At 44.1% G+C, this 12,687-nt stretch overlaps 1 long non-coding RNA gene and 1 pseudogene across 3 annotated transcripts; one reads left to right on the forward strand and one right to left on the reverse strand.

Annotated features, from left to right (window-relative positions):
* Positions 1-273: 273 nt before the first annotated feature.
* On the reverse strand, positions 274-3,722 carry LOC127337997 (flotillin-like protein 1; annotated as a pseudogene).
* A 539-nt stretch (positions 3,723-4,261) lies between these two features.
* On the forward strand, positions 4,262-8,124 carry LOC127338016 (uncharacterized). Of its 3 annotated transcripts, none has more exons than XR_007874157.2 (8): positions 4,262-4,893; positions 5,358-5,445; positions 5,542-5,669; positions 5,984-6,081; positions 6,186-6,242; positions 6,475-6,615; positions 7,222-7,391; positions 7,777-8,124. It is a non-coding gene; the product is annotated as an uncharacterized lncRNA (long non-coding RNA). The 3 variants fall into 3 exon arrangements; XR_007874156.2 differs by having other exon boundaries at positions 6,483-6,615; XR_007874158.2 differs by having other exon boundaries at positions 6,483-6,615; positions 7,797-8,124.
* The last annotated feature ends 4,563 nt before the right edge of the window (positions 8,125-12,687 follow it).

The following is a 12,687-nucleotide window of genomic DNA, read 5'->3' on the forward strand; positions in this document are numbered from 1 at the left end:
AGAAGACAAATTGCGAGCTACATATGTCATTGCGGAACGCGTCCGTTAAGGTGGCGGTCGGCTATGTTTAGCCAAATGAAGATGGAGCAACGCACCATCACATGCCCATTCCACCTGGCTGTGTTCGTGTCGGGGTGGATGAAGTTGTTCCGGGTTTTGAAACAGTGGAGCTTGATTTTCCTAGAGGTGACGATGAGAAGACAATGGCCGATGTCAAGCACGGTTTCACCCTATGGCCCAAGAAATACATCGTCCTTTTGCAAAGGCCACCGACTACTCGTAGCAGTCCACATGAGCAGCAATTGCCACCGACTCCTCGTAGCAGTCCACATGAGCAGCAATTGCCATCGACTCCTCTTGGTAGCAGTCCAGATGAGCAGCAAAGTCCACACCTACCTGAGAGAGACGCCAGCGCGAGTCCACCATCTCGAGATCCTCCGCGTAAGACAGCGCCCAGTAAGCGGAACGGTACGCTGCCTAGGAAGAGACCTAGAAAGGAGAAACCACTGCCGCCTATTGAGAAGTTACCTTGGGAAAAAACTATCGAGGAAAACATGGAAACCTGTAAGTCCGAGCTAAAAGCATTTTTTGCTAAGAAAGTGCCAGAGATACCTTTTGAGAAGACTCTAGATCCGGTGAAAGTTGTGCGTACCGTTGAGAATCTATATGACCCTGTACCATCGCCGCCGTCTGACTATAGGCGTTCTATTGAAAGGTCATATGACGATATGGTGGAGGCGAAAAAACCCGATCAATCGGTGCTCTCGGAGAAAAAAAGGAAACAAGTGCACTAGCTCGGAGAACAACCCGTTCAATCGGTCCCCCCTCTCAAGGTGTTTGACGAGAAGGCCGTTGAAAGTTCTCGACAATACACAACCGATTACCCCGTCGCTGAAGTAGCATATAAATTTGTTCAAGGGAAAGATTTGGTCGAGAATCTCAGGAAGCTACCAACAAGTATGCGTAATTTGCATGCGTGGTACAGTAATGCCACAAAGAGAGGGATCGAGTCTATCATGGTGCGAGTTAAGGAAGAGCACTACTTCCAAGAATACTCTGTGAGCGTTGACTTCTGCGAACTTTTTCAGTTATACAATCTCCGGGTCCTCGACAAATCTATCATCAGTTGCTATTGTCTGTAAGTGATTTATTTATGTAATTTGAGAAGTCTTTAGCTCAGCTCGTTCATTGTCTGCAAATTATAATCTTTTGTGCGCTATATTATGCAGATCGAAGATGCTCGAATGCAAAAGTGATGAAATCACGGACATTGGGTACATTGACCCGGATACAATGCATGAAAAAACCATAGAAGATTTCATCTATAATAGGGATACACCGGAGACTTTGCTAAGGTTTTTGAAGCGACAACGTGACAAAAAGATAATACTTTGGCCTTACAACTTCAAGTGAGTGTTACTGTCTTATAACACATTCTATTTTGCTCACGAGTTGTTAAAATTTTAACTGATGACTTATATCTATGACACTGCATATTTAAACATGCGCAGGTTCCACTTTATTCTTATCGCCATTAAAATGTACGATGGAGAAGTTGAAGTCTTTGACTCACTAACCAAAGAGCCTATACTATACAAGACGGCTTTTGATATGCTCAAAAAGGAATTTTAATTCTTATCGGGTTTTTCGTTAATTTCCTGATATCAACAAATTGATAACTCTTTTATGCATTTTCTTTTGTCGGGCAGTGTATGGCAAACGTTCATCTAGGAAGATCCGACCGGTGGATGGAAACCGAAGCTGATATGGCGTGCGAACAAAGTAAGTAGTACTACCTAGATCCACACACATTTATCATACTTGATTATTGTTTGATTGAATTATATTCTTGTACAGAAATGCGCGAAACAACTAGAGGGGACTAATCTATGTGGATACTACGTTTGCGAGTACATCCACAGACTTATCAGCGAGAGAACGAATAATCAAAGAAATAAAGAGGTACGAAAACAATATTCACAAAATTATTTTGTTACCATAAGTTGTGCTGAGTTTCAGTAATAATTGTTTGATTGTGATTTGATATATATATACACACACATAGCTCATGTATTCATTTGTATCTCATTCTTTTACAGTTGGCAAGAAAGCGGGACATGATCTCAATCAAGGAACGCTTCAAAGCAATTGGCGAGGAATTGGCGGGATTTTTCATTCGGGACGTCATACCACCATTCGGAGAGTACCACTATGCATGAAGATCTACATGTAACATATAGTTTGACTCGAAGAGTATCACTATGCTCCATGTAATAGATAGTATGCCTCGGAGAGTACCACGATATATGCATGAAGATCGATCTTCATGCATGTACTACTTAATTTGCGATCTTATGCAATTACATGTGTTATATTATATGCACCAAGTTGATATGCATCACCTTTATCTGCATGTACTACCTAAACCCAAACGCGTTTCTGGCGCATCGACGCGATATGAAACGGTCCTATACCCCTAACCCCCTCCTAAAACCCTAAACCCTGAATTCTCTGCCGCGCTAGAGATTTATGCATTTTCTCTGCCGCGGCTGCCAACCTTTACAAACCGGTACCAAAGCTCCCTAGCCCTGCGCTCTCCTGGGTGCCCACGTGGAGGCCCCTTTAATACCGGTTCGTAAGCAACCGGTACCAAAGGGGAGGGGGCTTTTGTACCGAATCTTTTGTACCGGTCCTCTAGAACCGGTATAGATGACCCTTTTTCTACTAGTGAGCGCCTCCGGCGCCTTCTCCCGGTTGGATAGCTCGCAGTTCGCCTGCTGCACCTTCATCTCGTAGTCGACAACGGCCTTGCTGAGCTTCAGCTTCTCCGTCTGCCTTTCGGCCATGGTGTGCTCCACCTCTGCCTGCAGCTGTGCATCGCGTATGGCCACGGCCTTGGCCGCCTCCACCTCGGCCACCATCGCCTGCCGCTCCCACCTGGCCTTCATCATCGCCAGCTCCGTGTTCGCCTCGGCCACCTCCGCGGCCCTCTCGTTCAACACCTGCATCCTGGCGCCCTCCTTGGACCCTTCCGCCTCCCGCTGCACGGCGTCCACCGTGGTCTCGGCGTCCACCTTGGCCGCGTTCTTGAGGGCCAACCCCTCCCGCTCCTTGGCGCCAACCTCCCCCTTCATCCGCGCCTCCTGCCGCGTCTCGTGCCCCGGCACGGCCACCAGCTGCTTCAGGTTGGCGTTGTAGATGAAGAGCCCGAACAGGTCCAGCTCCAGCTGCACGCTCTCCATCACCGCCTGCTTGAACGGCTTGGCACCGTGGAAGATCTGCTCCATGGTCATGGACGCCGCAAGCACGCGGGTCGCGCCCTCGATCACGCCCTTGACGAGCGCGTTCACGTGGTGGAAGAGCTTGTCGTCCGTTGCCGGGGAGATGAGCTTGGCGTAGCAGAGCAGGCACTCCACGTCGTCGGCGGGGAGGACGAAAGGGAGCTTCTCGGAGCTCTGCACCTCGAAGGTGTACTTTACCGGGGAGATGTCGAAGCGCGCGCATCGCTGGCCTTCTTGGCGAGCTTCACGTCGTTGATGTTGTACCCGGTGATCGCTCGCTAGGAACTCCGACGGGCTAGCGATACGGTACACGAGCCGGCCGTACACTCGCTAGCTTAGTAGTACTACAGTATATCTCAATGAAGTAATTAAGATGGTGTAGGCTGCGGGCTACTGATCGCTAGCTGCCGGTGGCATGGATATGATGTGCACACGCGGCATGTTATATACTGTATGTGAGAACTAGCAAAAGTGCCCGTGCGTTGCGACGGGAAGATAACTTATACGTGATGATTAGGCTCATGAAAACTAACTCAATCATCTAACTCATGCATGGTTAGATTTTTTAACATACAATCACTACCTATCAACCAAATGAAACCCGGAATTCAAAAAGCAAAAAAGGAAACAAACAAACAAACAAACAACGATGAAAAGATCATTTAGTTTCTCCTTGGAGACGAAAAAAAGGTATTAGTACTACTCCATGTTGTGCTATGTAAGAGATAAAAATCATGGTTGGGTAGATCAACACTGCGGCGATCTGGAACTCGCGCTCTCTACGCTATGTGTTGTTCTAAGAAACGCATTGATATGAGCATATGTTGATATGAATGCTTAAGGTTCACTGCAATGCAGAAGAAACTGAAAAGAAAGAATTGCCTGTTTTCTATCAAGCTTGCTCCGCAGTAATTCCCAACACGATAACCAGTCCTCTTGCGGACCACTTCAGCCCCCTCAATGCAACACGATAGCAGGAATTCTTCTGCATTGCGTACCTGCGCCGTCGGCAACACTCAACACTCAACACCCAGCCGGCAGCCTGACTCCCTCTCTCCCTCCATTCTCTCGTTCCTCGTTCGATCCCCACCCGTACGGGACCTCCTCACACCCGCGATGAGCCGCCGCCTGCTGCCGTCCCGCTCAACTCCGGCAGCATCCGCCTCCGCCGTTTGCTGGGGATGCTCCGGCTTGATCTCCTCCACCGGATCCCCAACTACACCTCCCTGTTTCGCCCCCAAGCATGACGCCGCGGCTAGCCCTAGCCCGCGTGATTCCGCGCCGCTGCTCCTCCGGTTGGTTCCCCTCGTCGTCCACCTTCCAGCGTGGCTCCGCCAGATCCTCGCTGCCGCCACGCCGGCAAACCCTAGCCATGGGGTCTGGCTCGGGTTGCCGTTGCTGCTCCGCACACGAGCACCTCCGGCTGCATCCTCAACGCCCACGACCTCCTCCTCGACTTCCCCTGCTGCTAATCCACTACTACATCGGCTACCTCCACGACGACGACTACGTCTTCCTCCTCTACGCCCTCTGTTTCCCTCTGCTGCTGCACGGCTGTGGTTTCACCGCACCGCAACAGCAGCGGTGGTCGCCATCCTACGTCTACGGTCAGGTAGTTCCTCGGTTATCCCCTGCTCTCCCTCATGCTTTGTGATCCGGTGTAGGTGGTATGGCTATCGAGTCACATTTTGTTTTAGAGTTATGACTATGGTGCTCATCTCCTGGACGTGTGCTAGGTTGTGGTATTGCTTGTGAACTCCTGGTTGGGATCTATGGATGATGATATGATGTTGGTTTACTTGTGATAGCTAGATAGTTCCTGGTTAGGTGCAGTAGATACAACGCATATAAGTTGGAAAGAGATTTGGCAATTATGTGTGGCGTTTCATTTTATTGCTCTTGCTATCTGAAGTAAATGGGATATTGCTACTAAGGTGAGCTCCAGGGAATTATCCTGGGTTTGAAAGAATAATTCATATGGTATTTATATACTCCAATGTGAGTTATTCAGTGGTTAATGTGTCGCTGCATGATCAATAATCAACAATTGATGTTCTGTGTATGTGCTGCGTACAGAAGATGCTTCTGAGTGACAACGTGGTGATGAAGAGACTGATGACTCCTTGTTCAACTGCAAGAAGCTGAAGATGCCTAAGTGGTATAGGTGAGCACTCTTGGATTCTGACTCAGTGCAGTTGTAATTCTGTCATATTTTTCTTTGCCTTGGTTGTGATCGCCGTTGTGTGTATGTATACTTCAGGTATGAATTCCAAATGCAGCATCAAGGTGGAGATCCATGATGGAACTTACAATGTCATTAAGAACTGGAACTACATCGGCCTTGTGGAAGCCATCCACAATGCGGAGGCTAAGTGTTGGACTGTCAAGGTAATCCCACTATCTACAACCCTGTTACTCCAATGTACTATGTCATTTGTTTGCTCTCTCAATTGTGTTCATACAGTACACCTAAGGTAATTAAATGATGTCCTGGTCATTTAGCTTGTACTCATATTTCGTGTTAGCACACGGCACCATTTGTTGGCTCAGTACATAGATTTTTTTTTACCTCTACTGGACTGCTAAATATTGGCCACTGAAATTTAAAACTATCTTCTCTTGTTCTCTTATATTTTTGAAGGATTTTATTTTCACGTAGAGATTTATTTTAACAATAACACTTGGTATTTCCCTTAAGGAAGGTAACATTAAGAAAGATGCGGAGTCACAGAATGTCAGGCACCAAATGCCTGGGTGATCGAGTCGCTCCTGGACGTGGAGAAGCATTTAACTCCTTGAGGTTATTTTCTTCCTCTTGGTGGTATCAAAGTTAGCATTTAACTTTATAGTACCCACCATGAATATTATTGGAGCGTTAATTTGTTACTCTTTTGACTTTTGCAGGTGAACCAGAGCTTCCACTGTCAACAATGCTGCTCCTTGCCAGCTGATGAATCTGAGGTATGAAACATTCTTTGTAGTTCTCCAATAATGTTGATGATATACTGTAAACAAGTTGGGCAACAACTATATGGCCAAAAAAGTGAACAATAGGCATGAATCTTTGTATGGTAGTTCTCCTATTCAACATATTCAAGTTTATCCATGGCCAGATAGAAATGCATGGCCTGAAGAAACCTCCTGTATTTGATCTGTACATAGTTATAAATTACTGACATAGAGTTAATGTTAGTGGTGCAGGTGCAATTGATTAGATGGACATCATAGTTGTGTCTCCTGCTGATTACCTGGAAGCTTGGTTTACAAAGGGAGTGGAACTCCGTTTATATCTTGGATGGATTTGAGGCCACTGAAAACTACTCTGTACCGAGAGGTAAATGCATGCCAATCGCTCCTACTTTTTCATTGTGTCAATCTAGTTATTTAACTGGCTCTACAAAATCACAAAATGAAAATGAATGAAAATTGTTTGTTCACTGAAAATACTGAAAATTGTTCTCATCTTTCCACACCTTAGTGTTTTTTAAATGCTTTTACACCTGACATGCTAATTAATATTATGTTTTTGGTATTATATGATTTTGCTACTTAAAATTATATGCCCACTACAAGACCTGAATCATTGGGAGGAGAAATGTATCCATCTCTCCACAAGATAAATAATGCATGCACACAAAAGAAGATGCATGATTCATAGTTTCCAAAATAAATGGTACTCCAAAGTTGATATGGTTCAAGATGAACAAGGTCTATTTTTACACATTTGACTGCTGATGTATCTATCTCTTCCGAGATGTTAGCCTTAGCCATAAATGATGTATGCTACCATGTATTTATTGTGTTAAAATATAGACACTAAATATTAGTTTGTAATTAGTAGTTTTTTCCACAAAGCAGGACGATAGTATCCAATTGTTTTGGTATTGCAGTGATTTATTGCTGCTGATTGCGGGGTTGCTCTCGGCCTGCCCATCCTCAGGTATATATTCACTGTTGATTGCGGGGCGGCGGCTCAGTTGGTCCGGGCGTGGGGAGATGATGGGCACGCCGAAAGCAAGCACCGAGTGGCTGTCATCGACAGTGGAAACTGGGGCAGCTTCGCGGGCCACCTCATTGCCTCCAACACTGCCAAGCTGCCCGCCTTCCATGGTAAGTACTCTCTGTGCCTTTGAGGATGGAGGATGCCCTGCCGTGTTCTTCAACTATGCAGTAGCACGACATGCTTTGCTTCATTTTCTTGCACCTAGAATTGTGTATTATCAACTCTAGGCCACTATATTCTCTGTATATTTGCTAGTTATCAACCTTATTGACGCATATTTTATTAGTTTGCTTAAGGTGATTCACTGAGTCAAAGAAACTACTTGTTCTTTTGTTATATATATATATTTATTACCTCCTTTGTAGTCGAGAGTAACCTGGAAAGGTGTTCACAATTACAGAGCATATACCATTGGACTTTTTCTGCCATTCTCGTGCCATCTTTTTATCAATATTTTGAGTCTTATGAGCACTTTTTCGGTTCTTACAACAGAGCTCAAAATCATATGACAGATGTGGGTGGTTCAGTTTTAGTTGCTTCTGCATGGTCACGAGAGTGGTGCTCTGATTCTCCCATCAAAGGCCTCATACACAGTCCTATATCCGCCAATGAAGTATTTCCATATGTACCTTGTTGGGTTTGTACTAGTATTATACTTGAACTGTTCGAATCTTCTAGAGCAAGTAATTCTGGGACTTTGTTTTTTATTCATTTGCACTATTGTAACCGGCACATATTTTATGGCTTCGATATATACCGGCCTTTGGAGCTAGCTTAATTCCAGACTGGCATTTGAAATGATATGTGTACCGAGGTTGTGTAGCTCAGATTATATGTATTGTGATTGTTGTAAACTGAATTTTGGATCTGCCCTAATAGCTTTTGGGGGCACATTTTGGATGTGCCCTCTAAACTTTTCAAGGCACATTTTGGATATGCCCTCGAAAGAGTTTTCAGGGCACATTTTGCATGTACCCTCTAAACTTTTCAGGGCACATTTTAGATGTGCCCTCAATAGTTTTTAGGGCACATTTTTATGTGCCCTCTAAACCTTCGAGGCACATTTCAGATGTGCCCTCAAAACATTTTGAATGTGTCCTCAAAACTTTTCGGGGCATGTCTAAAATGTGCCCTAAAAGGTATACCTATGAGGGCATATTTTTGTAGTGCCCTCAAAACTCACCCGTCTGCTCGATAAAACAGAAGGCAAGGCATTCGTAGTTGCTTTCTGTTCTATCTTCAGGAGGCAATGATTGTGCTTTACTGCTTTTTCTCTGAAAGAGCACACAGCTGGAGGCCCTGTGTGCAGCGGTTTCGGCAAACGTGGCTCTGAAACCTGATGCTTAGGTGCATGAATTTTTTAGCGTCAACGATTGCTCAACTCAAGGATTACATCGCGGTGCGGACGCTCGCTTCAGGTCCACGCAGGTGTGCCAACGATGCCCGCACGCAGGTAGTTTTATTTTCTGTTTCTTTACCGCCTGGGATTTGATCTTGCCCTGCTGCCTCGTGATGCCGCTTGCCGCTGTCATGATCCTTGCTGCTGGCCGCGAAGTGAAGAATGGAATTGATCGCGCGCCACGGGAGTCTGGGCGTCTGGCGGCTAAAAACGGATGAACGGCTCAATGATATGTTGGGTTTGGTGTCGCGGCGTGTAACAAATCGATGGACTCTTTTTTTCAACGAATCGATGCGATTCCTGCGGTATGTTGGAGGAAACGAACTCGTCGGCCGAGCAAGCGGATTCCTTGGACAGACGAAGGAGAAACCAATGCAGGACGCTTTGGAGCCAGCATCCAAAGCCGGAGGTAACTGACGCTGGTTCATTGTCTGTTTTCAGTTTTGGAACCACGACATTCAAGTACTATTCAACATCGATGTTGTCGGCCTGTACTTCGGGAAGAGCTGACTCGTCCTCTGAATCTGGCGGCACCTGTGAGGAGAGAGGATGTGCCCAGATCGCCGACGGCGCATTGCTGACCCCCCTTCCGCGGACGGGGATCTCATCTCTGGACCTCTGACTTGGCAAACCATGCCCAACAGCAAGACGCTTGAGGCCGGCCGGCGTAGGAGGGGCGGCCGCGTGGGCCGGATTTGTCCGGCGAACGGCAGCGTTGAAGGATGCGTCGGCGGCGCTCGGTCGCGGCCTCAGCATCTCCCAGCCTGGCGGCCCCAAACCCTGCCCGGCAAGATCGGCGGATTACGCGTCTTCTTCAACTGCAAGGTCATCGGGGAGCTTCGATCCGCAGCAGAACTTGGGAGAGAGGGGGCTGATTTATTTCCGGACGGGAAAGAGAGAGTCCTTTATTAGGACGGGGCAGGGGAGCGATGGAGTTCGACTCTGACACGGCAGGAGGAACAAAAGTAGCCAACCGGTACGTGGCATACTACAGTATTATGCGATTTGGTGGGTGGGTAAACGATCCAATAAAAAATTGGACGAAAATTTTGACAGAAACCTTAGCTCCTTTATTATTATATATATATATTACAAATACCCGTGCGTTGCCATGGGTCTTCAAATTTTATTTCCCAATGCACATATATAATTCATAACTCACTATGAAAATTTAAAACAAATTAGGGATATCATAATATACTATTGCATGATAATACCGAACATAATAACAAGACATTATTGTTTTGCATCTGCATGGTTTCAAGTTCTAGATTTTCTTGTTACTCTTCCGCGGTAAGTTCCACACCTGTGTTCTGTGCCGTTATAACTGTGAACACAATAACCTTTTTTTTTGATGTATTATTGTCTCACAAAACGTGGATGATGCAAACACAGGTATAACTGAAGGAATACTTATTTTCTGATTTTAGTCCAAACAATACTTTGATATTCATAAATATCTGGAGACAACCCTGGATCATAGTCTTCTATGCCAAACATACAGAAGGGGCTTAGCAAATCTTCAATAATGGCTGGGATACAAAAAAAAAAAAACTCCATCCGCAAGTCGGTGGTGCATCTATTTTCTCCCCATTTTGCAAATATATTTATGCATTGCCACATAATACGCGTGCAATTCCCGGCCATGCAGAGGGAAACACATTTGTCGTCCTCTAGCAACCTCCCCCTTTCATAACCAACGTACACCATAACAACAAAATAGAAGCATAATGGATGATTTCTTGAAACATAATGCATAATTAAATTGTAAAACAAATAAAAGTACATAATGCTAAAGTTAAGCTATTTTAACAAATGTGTGAACTGTCTCGACAATGTTGTTGTAAATTCAAGTGATACTTTTTGCAGTTGTCCTCTATTTATTCCTATGTTTGTATACCTCCCATCTTGTGAGAAAGTATAGTCTTCTTTCCTCTCTCATGTATGTTTTTTCACACCCAATAAATTTAAACAAAGTATCAACATGTTCCTTTATTCTTCCCATTTCAACCACCCCTTGGCTCAGACTTCACCAGTACGTCGCTGCTTGATCACTATGTTTCATCGTCGACCCACTTTACTTCGGTGTAACTCTCCATATAAAATTATTGTGGGATCTCTTCATTAAATTTCGCGAACATGTTTTTTTGCCCGTGCGTTGCTATGGATCCTCAATTTTTTTTTTGCCTACCCTATATGTAAACATAATGTAAGTGTATATTTCTTGTAGAGTATCTTCTTTGCTAGATTGTGCAAATGCCAGCTTATAGCCAGATGCTATACACAAAGTACAAACTACAAAGATGAACTGAGTGTATTTCTTAAGTAAAGTACTTAGATCTTCATGGATGACCATCACCTATGAAATACAAACTAATTATGTAACACCGATCTGAAGGACTATCCAATCTACATAAATCCCCGCAAAGTATTCTACATTTCCCAACATTAAAACAACATTGAAATTATAAAATCATGCACTGGCATAACTGTAAACCTCAAACAGTGGCTACTAAGAAGGAAGAATGAGCTCATGTCCAATGGCGGAATTTCTTCACGACATGTCTGGCAGCGACCTGGGTTTCAGTTATAATAGGAAAAAAAAAGTGAACAACAAATCAGCCACAATGCATATTACAACTTACTGGACGTAAGTGAGCATGGCCATCAACTTTCAAGTCCAAATCAACACTTAGTCAAATTGAAGACTTTGATGCAATGAACTTCATCATTTGTGATAAAAATGGTATTGCGAGACAGCTCATTCCATCCAATTAGTTCTGCAAAAAAAACAACTAAATTTTATTCTACAATCAAATCTCCTAAGGGTATTTATAAACATAGGCATAAAATTTCTCAGTGCAAGTTTAAAGCATAATTACATAAATAACCGTAAAAGCTTGGACAGTTTGTACTACTACAACTAATATAGAGTTGAAAATTTTACATTGATCCTTAGTAGTAGTACTTAGTGTGCAGCAGTCTTGTTAGTAAAACTAAGACTTCTTACATGCGCAAATGTTTGCTACAACGTACGGGTACAGGCAAGACATGATATTTCTTTTTGCCAAATGGCATCTAGTGAATACAGAGCTAGCAGAAATTATGCAAGCCAGATACACCATTGACATATACAAGGTCAGTGGGATGGTTTAATTTTGCAAATGAATCACTTTAAAAGCATCATTGCCCTGGATAAGAGAGTTGCTAGTGATGCAGCAAATTTTACTATTCACAAGAATGTTGGCCATATTCAGATATGCAATTAGGACATATCTAAGTGGATATTTTCCAGGTAACAATACTGAGTGCCTAAAGTGATACATTTTTAGAATTGAGAACACAAAAATAAATCAATGGTTTATTCAAAGTTTGACTTAGTCCCAACGGTTCAGGCATTTTACCAAGCACGTCAGGTGCACAAAAGTGTGAAGCTAAGTAGCATCCCCCAATAGATGGATGTACAGCCAGCAGAATAACTGCAACATAGATAGCAATATTAGCACCATGTCAGTTGGGGTAAAATTTCCAGGTAATTGGGCAATAAATTACTGAACTTGGCATTTTAACCAAAGGAACAACGAACCGAGTATAGTTTAGTAGCATAACTCTCCTTGTTGTATTCTGCTCCGTAGCCCTGGAGCAGGAGAGACTACAATGATTGTCAAAATAAATCCCTGTTCCAACCAAAAAGAACTATTCAATTAGGCAATACTGACCTGAAATCTAGGATAAGAGTACAGACTACAGAGGTTTCCTCAACTCCAGTCCTCTCTACCATATCAAAACGAAGTAGTTCATCACTGCAGTTTGCTCTTCCAAATACCGTACCACAATAACCTGACAACCATTGGCATTTATTCTCGAGAGAATTCCTTATTTGGCCCTGGCTGAAGTTTGCCTTCCTTTTTTGGCCTTGGTAATTTTTTTCTTCCTTTCATGACCCATAAAGTTTGGTTGGTTCCTTATTTGGCTCTCTAGTACAATTTAAGCACTAAGATGAC

The sequence above is a fragment of the Lolium perenne genome, chromosome 3 (assembly GCF_019359855.2).
Source record: "Lolium perenne isolate Kyuss_39 chromosome 3, Kyuss_2.0, whole genome shotgun sequence".
Taxonomy (NCBI): domain Eukaryota; kingdom Viridiplantae; phylum Streptophyta; class Magnoliopsida; order Poales; family Poaceae; genus Lolium; species Lolium perenne.